The following is a 13,581-nucleotide window of genomic DNA, read 5'->3' as shown; positions in this document are numbered from 1 at the left end:
GGCTTTCTTGAACTCTAGGAAGCATATCAGGTCTCTCTTGAGTCGCGGGTCTGCACTAGGATCCGAAACGGACGGAAAGGGCCTCCTGTTGTCTTCAGGGAGTTGTGAGCAAGGCACCGCCGGGAGCAGCTAGATGCCGAGTCATGGGCAGTGAAGGGCTTCGTCGGAGAAACACCTAGGTTGGGATAGCTTGGAAACAGCCAGCTCTCAGCGTTCTGTTCATTCCTTCGTGCCAAACGTGTCTGCTTTTCTGCCAAACCCAGAGCGCACGAAACGTACGATGAGTCGACCCCGCCTTCAGGGAACTCGCACGTGACGGAATTTACCCCAGGCGGCCCCTGGAATTTAAGTAAGTGTAGCCTGAAAAATTTTCAGGGTCTCCCTTGAAAGCCAGGTATTCCGGAGATACATCGCACACCCAGGCCTCACTCACCCAGGACTTGCTAATCCTTTCACCACAATCAGGCCCCCCCCCCCCCGTATCACAGAGTTGTTTACTCACTAAACTGCAGCGTGAGACGCTGTGCCCTCGCCTTGGAAACTGAAGCGTGATGGGAAGTTTATTCGGCACCCTGGAATGTCGACACGCGGCCTCAAGGTTACCGGATGAACAGTGTAGCGTAGGCCTATCTTTTCTTCATTGCAGAACTGCCCTTGTGAGGACTAGCGATGTTTGGTTTTTTGTTTTTTTTTTTTTCTTTCCGTGAGGCAAACGTTGCCTTTCAGTCCCTGCTACGTGCTCATCCCTCAGCAATCGTCGGTGAGTAAGCCAAACATACAGGAGGACTGGCCCCAAGCTAAGGTACTGTTTTGTTCGTCACACAGATAGGCAGGCAGCAGGTTCCAGGCAGCGTTCGTCACAGCGGTGCTTTAAGTGTGGGAAGCATTTCTGGTGCCTTAGGGCAAAGAGGTCTGCACTGGGATCCAAGATGTACAGGGCGGACCGCCCGTCGCTTCTGGGACCTGAGAGCAGTGTTCGGCTGAGGACAACCGCATGCCGAAAGAAGGGCAGTAAAGGCCTTCTTTTGCTAAGCATCCAGCATGCGGCAAGTGAAACAACTCAAGTATCTCCCTTCTAACGCACCTTGGAAGTGCAAACTAGAGAAAGACACACAGCAGCGTGAATGCTCTGTGTGGTCCCTTTTGAAAGTAAGGCTGCGAGGGAAACTTTATTTTCCTCATCGGGATTTACAGAGCTGCGGGCTCAGTTCTCCCCAAGAGACACAGTGGCTGCACAGCTTCTCTCCGTAACACAATTGCCAACGTGATGACGTGCGTTTCTAGGAAAGAAACTGGGAGGCTGCCGTTCCTTGGTAGGTGGTCATCCTTCAGTCTTCGTCGTCAGGGAATGGGCCCGCCACAGGGGGCCTCTAGCCTCAAGCTAACGTCCAGGTCTCTTCATGACAGAGTTAGGGAAGCAACGGATTGCACAGAGCCTTAGTCCCTGTGGTTCTTGAACTCTAGGAAACACATCAGCTCTCTTTTCGACTCGCGGGTCTGCACTAGGTTCCGAAACGTACTGCAAAAGGGGCTGCCTGTGTCTTCGGGGAGCCGTGAGCCATCCAGCGTCGGGAACAGCTAGACGCCGACCGATGGGCACTGAAAGGGCTTCGTTGTTTAGACACCAACTAGGTTTCAACAAGCTACTTGCGGTAGCTTGAAAGCAACCCAGTCATCACCGTTCCATGCCCTCCTTCGCGCCAAGGGTGTCTGCACTCTGGAGGAACCCTGAGCTGCACTGGAAAATACAGTTAGCCTACCACTGCTCCTGGGAACTACTCCGTGATGTCTGTGTACCTCAAGCGACCACTACACTTTAAGTCCCGCTTCAAAACCTACAGGGTTTTCCTGAACTGGTGGAGCGTCTAGAGAAGTATTGTCACCTAGGCCTACCTAAGCCATCACCTTGATATCCTTACACCACAGTCAGGACTCCCAGCATGGCAATGGTTACTAGTGTCACGATCCACTGTGTCCACTGGACGTACAAGAGAGAGTCAGATACGACTTGGTAATATGCTGCTTTGTCCTGCTGGAAACGGAGGCTTCCTGGGAAAGGTGATTTTCCTCATTGGAAAGTGCAGATCGTCTGCGGCCCCAGGGTTACCTGGTAAACACTGTTGTTGCCCACCTTCTCTTTGCTGCACAATCGTCTTTGGGAGGCCTAGTTACCTTCCACGAAAGAACACTTGGCTTTCAATTCCTGCCGCGTCCTCATCCCTCAAACATGGTTCGTGAGTACGTCCACAGCCCTGGACGACTGGCCTCAAGCCCACCTTCTACTTCTCTCGGCACAGACGTAGGCGGGCCGCAGGCTCACGGCAGCGTTTTTTCAAAGCGGTGCTTTAAACCTAGGAAGCGTTTCTGGCGTCTTAGGACGCGGGGGTCTGCACTAGGATCCAAGATGTAAACGACGGACTGCCCGTCCTTTCTGGGCCTTGTGGGCAACGCTCAGTTGAGGGCAACTATAGGCCGAAAGGAGGGCTGTGAAGGGCGTCCTTTGTCAAAGGGCTAGCATGCGGCAAGTTGAAACAAGTGTAGTAGCTCCGTCCTATGCGCGCCTTGGACGCGCAACGGAGAGACGGAAACAGCAGGGTAACGGCTCTGCGGTCCATTTGGAAACGGAGGCTTGAAGCGGAACTTGATTTTCCTCGTTGGGAGTTAGAGAGCTGCGGGCTCAGTTCTCCCTGGGAAACAGTGTTGTCGCACAGTTGCCGTTGGGATGACAAGTGAGTTTCCTGGAAGGGAGTTGGATGTTGCCGTTCCTCGGTGAGTGCTCATGCTGCGGTGGTCCTCGGGGAAGGGGAGAACCGCACGGGGCCTCTAGCCTTAAGCTAATGTTCAGGTTCTCTCATGAAAGAGGTAGGTATGCAACAGACTCCATGCAGCCTTGGTCCCTGGCTTTCTTGAACTCTAGGAAGCATATCAGGTCTCTCTTGAGTCGCGGGTCTGCACTAGGATCCGAAACGGACGGAAAGGCCCTCCTGTTGTCTTCAGGGAGTTGTGAGCAAGGCACCGCCGGGAGCAGCTAGATGCCGAGTCATGGGCAGTGAAGGGCTTCGTCGGAGAAACACCTACGTTGGGATAGCTTGGAAACAGCCAGCTCTCAGTGTTCTGTTCATTCCTTCGTGCCAAACGTGTCTGCTTTTCTGCCAAACCCAGAGCGCACGAAACGTACGATGAGTCGACCCCGCCTTCAGGGAACTCGCACGTGACGGAATTTACCCCAGGCGGCCCCTGGAATTTAAGTAAGTGTAGCCTGAAAAATTTTCAGGGTCTCCCTTGAAAGCCAGGTATTCCGGAGATACATCGCACACCCAGGCCTCACTCACCCAGGACTTGCTAAATCTTTCACCACAATCACGACCCCCCCCGCCCCGTATCACAGAGTTGTTTACTCACTAAACTGCAGCGTGAGACGCTGTGCCCTCGCCTTGGAAACTGAAGCGTGATGGGAAGTTTATTCGGCACCCTGGAATGTCGACACGCGGCCTCAAGGTTACCGGATGAACAGTGTAGCGTAGGCCTATCTTTTCTTCATTGCAGAACTGCCCTTGTGAGGACTAGCGATGTTTGGTTTTTTTTTTTTTTTTTTTTCTTTCCGTGAGGCAAACGTTGCCTTTCAGTCCCTGCTATGTGCTCATCCCTCAGCAATCGTCGGTGAGTAAGCCAAACATACAGGAGGACTGGCCCCAAGCTAAGGTACTGTTTTGTTCGTCACACAGATAGGCAGGCAGCAGGTTCCAGGCAGCGTTCGTCACAGCGGTGCTTTAAGTGTGGGAAGCATTTCTGGTGCCTTAGGGCAAAGAGGTCTGCACTGGGATCCAAGATGTACAGGGCGGACCGCCCGTCGCTTCTGGGACCTGAGAGCAGTGTTCGGCTGAGGACAACCGCATGCCGAAAGAAGGGCAGTAAAGGCCTTCTTTTGCTAAGCATCCAGCATGCGGCAAGTGAAACAACTCAAGTATCTCCCTTCTAACGCACCTTGGAAGTGCAAACTAGAGAAAGACACACAGCAGGGTGAATGCTCTGTGTGGTCCCTTTTGAAAGTAAGGCTGCGAGGGAAACTTTATTTTCCTCATCGGGATTTACAGAGCTGCGGGCTCAGTTCTCCCCAAGAGACAGAGTGGCTGCACAGCTTCTCTCCGTAACACAATTGCCAACGTGATGACGTGCGTTTCTAGGAAAGAAACTGGGAGGCTGCCGTTCCTTGGTAGGTGGTCATCCTTCAGTCTTCGTCGTCAGGGAATGGGCCCGCCACAGGGGGCCTCTAGCCTCAAGCTAACGTCCAGGTCTCCTCATGACAGAGTTAGGGAAGCAACGGATTGCACAGAGCCTTAGTCCCTGTGGTTCTTGAACTCTAGGAAACACATCAGCTCTCTTTTCGACTCGCGGGTCTGCACTAAGTTCCGAAACGTACTGCAAAAGGGGCTGCCTGTGTCTTCGGGGAGCCGTGAGCCATCCAGCGTCGGGAACAGCTAGACGCCGACCGATGGGCACTGAAAGGGCTTCGTTGTTTAGACACCAACTAGGTTTCAACAAGCTACTTGCGGTAGCTTGAAAGCAACCCAGTCATCACCGTTCCATGCCCTCCTTCGCGCCAAGGGTGTCTGCACTCTGGAGGAACCCTGAGCTGCACTGGAAAATACAGTTAGCCTACCACTGCTCCTGGGAACTACTCCGTGACGTCTGTGTACCTCAAGCGGCCACTACACTTTAAGTCCCGCTTCAAAACCTACAGGGTTTTCCTGAACTGGTGGAGCGTCTAGAGAAGTATTGTCACCTAGGCCTACCTAAGCCATCACCTTGATATCCTTACACCACAGTCAGGACTCCCAGCATGGCAATGGTTACTAGTGTCACGATCCACTGTGTCCACTGGATGTACAAGAGAGAGTCAGATACGACTTGGTAATATGCTGCTTTGTCCTGCTGGAAACGGAGGCTTCCTGGGAAAGGTGATTTTCCTCATTGGAAAGTGGAGATCGTCTGCGGCCCCAGGGTTACCTGGTAAACACTGTTGTTGCCCACCTTCTCTTTGCTGCACAATCGTCTTTGGGAGGCCAAGTTACCTTCCACGAAAGAACACTTGGCTTTCAATTCCTGCCGCGTCCTCATCCCTCAAACATGGTTCGTGAGTACGCCCACAGCCCTGGACGACTGGCCTCAAGCCCACCTTCTACTTCTCTCGGCACAGACGTAGGCGGGCCGCAGGCTCACGGCAGCGTTTTTTCAAAGCGGTGCTTTAAACCTAGGAAGCGTTTCTGGCGTCTTAGGACGCGGGGGTCTGCACTAGGATCCAAGATGTAAACGACGGACTGCCCGTCCTTTCTGGGCCTTGTGGGCAACGCTCAGTTGAGGGCAACTATAGGCCGAAAGGAGGGCTGTGAAGGGCGTCCTTTGTCAAAGGGCTAGCATGCGGCAAGTTGAAACAAGTGTAGTAGCTCCGTCCTATGCGCGCCTTGGACGCGCAACGGAGAGACGGAAACAGCAGAGTAACGGCTCTGCGGTCCATTTGGAAACGGAGGCTTGAAGCGGAACTTGATTTTCCTCGTTGGGAGTTAGAGAGCTGCGGGCTCAGTTCTCCCTGGGAAACAGTGTTGTTGCACAGTTGCCGTTGGGATGACAAGTGAGTTTCCTGGAAGGGAGTTGGATGTTGCCGTTCCTCGGTGAGTGCTCATGCTGCGGTGGTCCTCGGGGAAGGGGAGAACCGCACGGGGCCTCTAACCTTAAGCTAATGTTCAGGTTCTCTCATGAAAGAGGTAGGCATGCAACAGACTCCATGCAGCCTTGGTCCGTGGCTTTCTTGAACTCTAGGAAGCATATCAGGTCTCTCTTGAGTCGCGGGTCTGCACTAGGATCCGAAACGGACGGAAAGGGCCTCCTGTTGTCTTCAGGGAGTTGTGAGCAAGGCACCGCCGGGAGCAGCTAGATGCCGAGTCATGGGCAGTGAAGGGCTTCGTCGGAGAAACACCTAGGTTGGGATAGCTTGGAAACAGCCAGCTCTCAGCGTTCTGTTCATTCCTTCGTGCCAAACGTGTCTGCTTTTCTGCCAAACCCAGAGCGCACGAAACGTACGATGAGTCGACCCCGCCTTCAGGGAACTCGCACGTGACGGAATTTACCCCAGGCGGCCCCTGGAATTTAAGTAAGTGTAGCCTGAAAAATTTTCAGGGTCTCCCTTGAAAGCCAGGTATTCCGGAGATACATCGCACACCCAGGCCTCACTCACCCAGGACTTGCTAATCCTTTCACCACAATCACGACCCCCCCCCCCCGTATCACAGAGTTGTTTACTCACTAAACTGCAGCGTGAGACGCTGTGCCCTCGCCTTGGAAACTGAAGCGTGATGGGAAGTTTATTCGGCACCCTGGAATGTCGACACGCGGCCTCAAGGTTACCGGATGAACACTGTAGCGTAGGCCTATCTTTTCTTCATTGCAGAACTGCCCTTGTGAGGACTAGCGATGTTTGGTTTTTTGTTTTTTTTTTTTTTTCTTTCCGTGAGGCAAACGTTGCCTTTCAGTCCCTGCTATGTGCTCATCCCTCAGCAATCGTCGGTGAGTAAGCCAAACATACAGGAGGACTGGCCCCAAGCTAAGGTACTGTTTTGTTCGTCACACAGATAGGCAGGCAGCAGGTTCCAGGCAGCGTTCGTCACAGCGGTGCTTTAAGTGTGGGAAGCATTTCTGGTGCCTTAGGGCAAAGAGGTCTGCACTGGGATCCAAGATGTACAGGGCGGACCGCCCGTCGCTTCTGGGACCTGAGAGCAGTGTTCGGCTGAGGACAACTGCATGCCGAAAGAAGGGCAGTAAAGGCCTTCTTTTGCTAAGCATCCAGCATGCGGCAAGTGAAACAACTCAAGTATCTCCCTTCTAACGCACCTTGGAAGTGCAAACTAGAGAAAGACACACAGCAGGGTGAATGCTCTGTGTGGTCCCTTTTGAAAGTAAGGCTGCGAGGGAAACTTTATTTTCCTCATCGGGATTTACAGAGCTGCGGGCTCAGTTCTCCCCAAGAGACACAGTGGCTGCACAGCTTCTCTCCGTAACACAATTGCCAACGTGACGACGTGCGTTTCTAGGAAAGAAACTGGGAGGCTGCCGTTCCTTGGTAGGTGGTCATCCTTCAGTCTTCGTCGTCAGGGAATGGGCCCGCCACAGGGGGCCTCTAGCCTCAAGCTAACGTCCAGGTCTCCTCATGACAGAGTTAGGGAAGCAACGGATTGCACAGAGCCTTAGTCCCTGTGGTTCTTGAACTCTAGGAAACACATCAGCTCTCTTTTCGACTCGCGGGTCTGCACTAGGTTCCGAAACGTACTGCAAAAGGGGCTGCCTGTGTCTTCGGGGAGCCGTGAGGCATCCAGCGTCGGGAACAGCTAGACGCCGACCGATGGGCACTGAAAGGGCTTCGTTGTTTAGACACCAACTAGGTTTCAACAAGCTACTTGCGGTAGCTTGAAAGCAACCCAGTCATCACCGTTCCATGCCCTCCTTCGCGCCAAGGGTGTCTGCCCTCTGGAGGAACCCTGAGCTGCACTGGAAAATACAGTTAGCCTACCACTGCTCCTGGGAACTACTCCGTGACGTCTGTGTACCTCAAGCGGCCACTACACTTTAAGTCCCGCTTCAAAACCTACAGGGTTTTCCTGAACTGGGGGAGCGTCTAGAGAAGTATTGTCACCTAGGCCTACCTAAGCCATCACCTTGATATCCTTACACCACAGTCAGGACTCCCAGCATGGCAATGGTTACTAGTGTCACGATCCACTGTGTCCACTGGATGTACAAGAGAGAGTCAGATACGACTTGGTAATATGCTGCTTTGTCCTGCTGGAAACGGAGGCTTCCTGGGAAAGGTGATTTTCCTCATTGGAAAGTGGAGATCGTCTGCGGCCCCAGGGTTACCTGGTAAACACTGTTGTTGCCCACCTTCTCTTTGCTGCACAATCGTCTTTGGGAGGCCAAGTTACCTTCCACGAAAGAACACTTGGCTTTCAATTCCTGCCGCGTCCTCATCCCTCAAACATGGTTCGTGAGTACGCCCACAGCCCTGGACGACTGGCCTCAAGCCCACCTTCTACTTCTCTCGGCACAGACGTAGGCGGGCCGCAGGCTCACGGCAGCGTTTTTCAAAGCGGTGCTTTAAACCTAGGAAGCGTTTCTGGCGTCTTAGGACGCGGGGGTCTGCACTAGGATCCAAGATGTAAACGACGGACTGCCCGTCCTTTCTGGGCCTTGTGGGCAACGCTCAGTTGAGGGCAACTATAGGCCGAAAGGAGGGCTGTGAAGGGCGTCCTTTGTCAAAGGGCTAGCATGCGGCAAGTTGAAACAAGTGTAGTAGCTCCGTCCTATGTGCGCCTTGGACGCGCAACGGAGAGACGGAAACAGCAGGGTAACGGCTCTGCGGTCCATTTGGAAACGGAGGGTTGAAGCGGAACTTGATTTTCCTCGTTGGGAGTTAGAGAGCTGCGGGCTCAGTTCTCCCTGGGAAGCAGTGTTGTCGCACAGTTGCCGTTGGGATGACAAGTGAGTTTCCTGGAAGGGAGTTGGATGTTGCCGTTCCTCGGTGAGTGCTCATGCTGCAGTGGTCCTCGGGGAAGGGGAGAACCGCACGGGGCCTCTAGCCTTAAGCTAATGTTCAGGTTCTCTCATGAAAGAGGTAGGCATGCAACAGACTCCATGCAGCCTTGGTCCCTGGCTTTCTTGAACTCTAGGAAGCATATCAGGTCTCTCTTGAGTCGCGGGTCTGCACTAGGATCCGAAACGGACGGAAAGGGCCTCCTGTTGTCTTCAGGGAGTTGTGAGCAAGGCACCGCCAGGAGCAGCTAGATGCCGAGTCATGGGCAGTGAAGGGCTTCGTCGGAGAAACACCTAGGTTGGGATAGCTTGGAAACAGCCAGCTCTCAGCGTTCTGTTCATTCCTTCGTGCCAAACGTGTCTGCTTTTCTGCCAAACCCAGAGCGCACGAAACGTACGATGAGTCGACCCCGCCTTCAGGGAACTCGCACGTGACGGAATTTACCCCAGGCGGCCCCTGGAATTTAAGTAAGTGTAGCCTGAAAAATTTTCAGGGTCTCCCTTGAAAGCCAGGTATTCCGGAGATACATCGCACACCCAGGCCTCACTCACCCAGGACTTGCTAAATCTTTCACCACAATCACGACCCCCCCCGCCCCGTATCACAGAGTTGTTTACTCACTAAACTGCAGCGTGAGACGCTGTGCCCTCGCCTTGGAAACTGAAGCGTGATGGGAAGTTTATTCGGCACCCTGGAATGTCGACACGCGGCCTCAAGGTTACCGGATGAACAGTGTAGCGTAGGCCTATCTTTTCTTCATTGCAGAACTGCCCTTGTGAGGACTAGCGATGTTTGGTTTTTTTTTTTTTTTTTTTTTCTTTCCGTGAGGCAAACGTTGCCTTTCAGTCCCTGCTATGTGCTCATCCCTCAGCAATCGTCGGTGAGTAAGCCAAACATACAGGAGGACTGGCCCCAAGCTAAGGTACTGTTTTGTTCGTCACACAGATAGGCAGGCAGCAGGTTCCAGGCAGCGTTCGTCACAGCGGTGCTTTAAGTGTGGGAAGCATTTCTGGTGCCTTAGGGCAAAGAGGTCTGCACTGGGATCCAAGATGTACAGGGCGGACCGCCCGTCGCTTCTGGGACCTGAGAGCAGTGTTCGGCTGAGGACAACCGCATGCCGAAAGAAGGGCAGTAAAGGCCTTCTTTTGCTAAGCATCCAGCATGCGGCAAGTGAAACAACTCAAGTATCTCCCTTCTAACGCACCTTGGAAGTGCAAACTAGAGAAAGACACACAGCAGGGTGAATGCTCTGTGTGGTCCCTTTTGAAAGTAAGGCTGCGAGGGAAACTTTATTTTCCTCATCGGGATTTACAGAGCTGCGGGCTCAGTTCTCCCCAAGAGACAGAGTGGCTGCACAGCTTCTCTCCGTAACACAATTGCCAACGTGATGACGTGCGTTTCTAGGAAAGAAACTGGGAGGCTGCCGTTCCTTGGTAGGTGGTCATCCTTCAGTCTTCGTCGTCAGGGAATGGGCCCGCCACAGGGGGCCTCTAGCCTCAAGCTAACGTCCAGGTCTCCTCATGACAGAGTTAGGGAAGCAACGGATTGCACAGAGCCTTAGTCCCTGTGGTTCTTGAACTCTAGGAAACACATCAGCTCTCTTTTCGACTCGCGGGTCTGCACTAAGTTCCGAAACGTACTGCAAAAGGGGCTGCCTGTGTCTTCGGGGAGCCGTGAGGCATCCAGCGTCGGGAACAGCTAGACGCCGACCGATGGGCACTGAAAGGGCTTCGTTGTTTAGACACCAACTAGGTTTCAACAAGCTACTTGCGGTAGCTTGAAAGCAACCCAGTCATCACCGTTCCATGCCCTCCTTCGCGCCAAGGGTGTCTGCACTCTGGAGGAACCCTGAGCTGCACTGGAAAATACAGTTAGCCTACCACTGCTCCTGGGAACTACTCCGTGACGTCTGTGTACCTCAAGCGGCCACTACACTTTAAGTCCCGCTTCAAAACCTACAGGGTTTTCCTGAACTGGGGGAGCGTCTAGAGAAGTATTGTCACCTAGGCCTACCTAAGCCATCACCTTGATATCCTTACACCACAGTCAGGACTCCCAGCATGGCAATGGTTACTAGTGTCACGATCCACTGTGTCCACTGGGTGTACAAGAGAGAGTCAGATACGACTTGGTAATATGCTGCTTTGTCCTGCTGGAAACGGAGGCTTCCTGGGAAAGGTGATTTTCCTCATTGGAAAGTGGAGATCGTCTGCGGACCCAGGGTTACCTGGTAAACACTGTTGTTGCCCACCTTCTCTTTGCTGCACAATCGTCTTTGGGAGGCCAAGTTACCTTCCACGAAAGAACACTTGGCTTTCAATTCCTGCCGCGTCCTCATCCCTCAAACATGGTTCGTGAGTACGCCCACAGCCCTGGACGACTGGCCTCAAGCCCACCTTCTACTTCTCTCGGCACAGACGTAGGTGGGCCGCAGGCTCACGGCAGCGTTATTTCAAAGCGGTGCTTTAAACCTAGGAAGCGTTTCTGGCGTCTTAGGACGCGGGGGTCTGCACTAGGATCCAAGATGTAAACGACGGACTGCCCGTCCTTTCTGGGCCTTGTGGGCAACGCTCAGTTGAGGGCAACTATAGGCCGAAAGGAGGGCTGTGAAGGGCGTCCTTTGTCAAAGGGCTAGCATGCGGCAAGTTGAAACAAGTGTAGTAGCTCCGTCCTATGCGCGCCTTGGACGCGCAACGGAGAGACGGAAACAGCAGGGTAACGGCTCTGCGGTCCATTTGGAAACGGAGGCTTGAAGCGGAACTTGATTTTCCTCGTTGGGAGTTAGAGAGCTGCGGGCTCAGTTCTCCCTGGGAAACAGTGTTGTCGCACAGTTGCCGTTGGGATGACAAGTGAGTTTCCTGGAAGGGAGTTGGATGTTGCCGTTCCTCGGTGAGTGCTCATGCTGCGGTGGTCCTCGGGGAAGGGGAGAACCGCACGGGGCCTCTAGCCTTAAGCTAATGTTCAGGTTCTCTCATGAAAGAGGTAGGCATGCAACAGACTCCATGCAGCCTTGGTCCCTGGCTTTCTTGAACTCTAGGAAGCATATCAGGTCTCTCTTGAGTCGCGGGTCTGCACTAGGATCCGAAACGGACGGAAAGGGCCTCCTGTTGTCTTCAGGGAGTTGTGAGCAAGGCACCGCCAGGAGCAGCTAGATGCCGAGTCATGGGCAGTGAAGGGCTTCGTCGGAGAAACACCTAGGTTGGGATAGCTTGGAAACAGCCAGCTCTCAGCGTTCTGTTCATTCCTTCGTGCCAAACGTGTCTGCTTTTCTGCCAAACCCAGAGCGCACGAAACGTACGATGAGTCGACCCCGCCTTCAGGGAACTCGCACGTGACGGAATTTACCCCAGGCGGCCCCTGGAATTTAAGTAAGTGTAGCCTGAAAAATTTTCAGGGTCTCCCTTGAAAGCCAGGTATTCCGGAGATACATCGCACACCCAGGCCTCACTCACCCAGGACTTGCTAAATCTTTCACCACAATCACGACCCCCCCCGCCCCGTATCACAGAGTTGTTTACTCACTAAACTGCAGCGTGAGACGCTGTGCCCTCGCCTTGGAAACTGAAGCGTGATGGGAAGTTTATTCGGCACCCTGGAATGTCGACACGCGGCCTCAAGGTTACCGGATGAACAGTGTAGCGTAGGCCTATCTTTTCTTCATTGCAGAACTGCCCTTGTGAGGACTAGCGATGTTTGGTTTTTTTTTTTTTTTTTTTTTCTTTCCGTGAGGCAAACGTTGCCTTTCAGTCCCTGCTATGTGCTCATCCCTCAGCAATCGTCGGTGAGTAAGCCAAACATACAGGAGGACTGGCCCCAAGCTAAGGTACTGTTTTGTTCGTCACACAGATAGGCAGGCAGCAGGTTCCAGGCAGCGTTCGTCACAGCGGTGCTTTAAGTGTGGGAAGCATTTCTGGTGCCTTAGGGCAAAGAGGTCTGCACTGGGATCCAAGATGTACAGGGCGGACCGCCCGTCGCTTCTGGGACCTGAGAGCAGTGTTCGGCTGAGGACAACCGCATGCCGAAAGAAGGGCAGTAAAGGCCTTCTTTTGCTAAGCATCCAGCATGCGGCAAGTGAAACAACTCAAGTATCTCCCTTCTAACGCACCTTGGAAGTGCAAACTAGAGAAAGACACACAGCAGGGTGAATGCTCTGTGTGGTCCCTTTTGAAAGTAAGGCTGCGAGGGAAACTTTATTTTCCTCATCGGGATTTACAGAGCTGCGGGCTCAGTTCTCCCCAAGAGACAGAGGGGCTGCACAGCTTCTCTCCGTAACACAATTGCCAACGTGATGACGTGCGTTTCTAGGAAAGAAACTGGGAGGCTGCCGTTCCTTGGTAGGTGGTCATCCTTCAGTCTTCGTCGTCAGGGAATGGGCCCGCCACAGGGGGCCTCTAGCCTCAAGCTAACGTCCAGGTCTCTTCATGACAGAGTTAGGGAAGCAACGGATTGCACAGAGCCTTAGTCCCTGTGGTTCTTGAACTCTAGGAAACACATCAGCTCTCTTTTCGACTCGCGGGTCTGCACTAGGTTCCGAAACGTACTGCAAAAGGGGCTGCCTGTGTCTTCGGGGAGCCGTGAGCCATCCAGCGTCGGGAACAGCTAGACGCCGACCGATGGGCACTGAAAGGGCTTCGTTGTTTAGACACTAACTAGGTTTCAACAAGCTACTTGCGGTAGCTTGAAAGCAACCCAGTCATCACCGTTCCATGCCCTCCTTCGCGCCAAGGGTGTCTGCACTCTGGAGGAACCCTGAGCTGCACTGGAAAATACAGTTAGCCTACCACTGCTCCTGGGAACTACTCCGTGACGTCTGTGTACCTCAAGCGGCCACTACACTTTAAGTCCCGCTTCAAAACCTACAGGGTTTTCCTGAACTGGTGGAGCGTCTAGAGAAGTATTGTCACCTAGGCCTACCTAAGCCATCACCTTGATATCCTTACACCACAGTCAGGACTCCCAGCATGGCAATGGTTACTAGTGTCACGATCCACTGTGTCCAC

This window comes from Phocoena phocoena, chromosome 10 (assembly GCF_963924675.1).
Source record: "Phocoena phocoena chromosome 10, mPhoPho1.1, whole genome shotgun sequence".
NCBI lineage: Eukaryota > Metazoa > Chordata > Mammalia > Artiodactyla > Phocoenidae > Phocoena > Phocoena phocoena.
Note: the sequence above shows the minus strand (reverse complement) of the source record.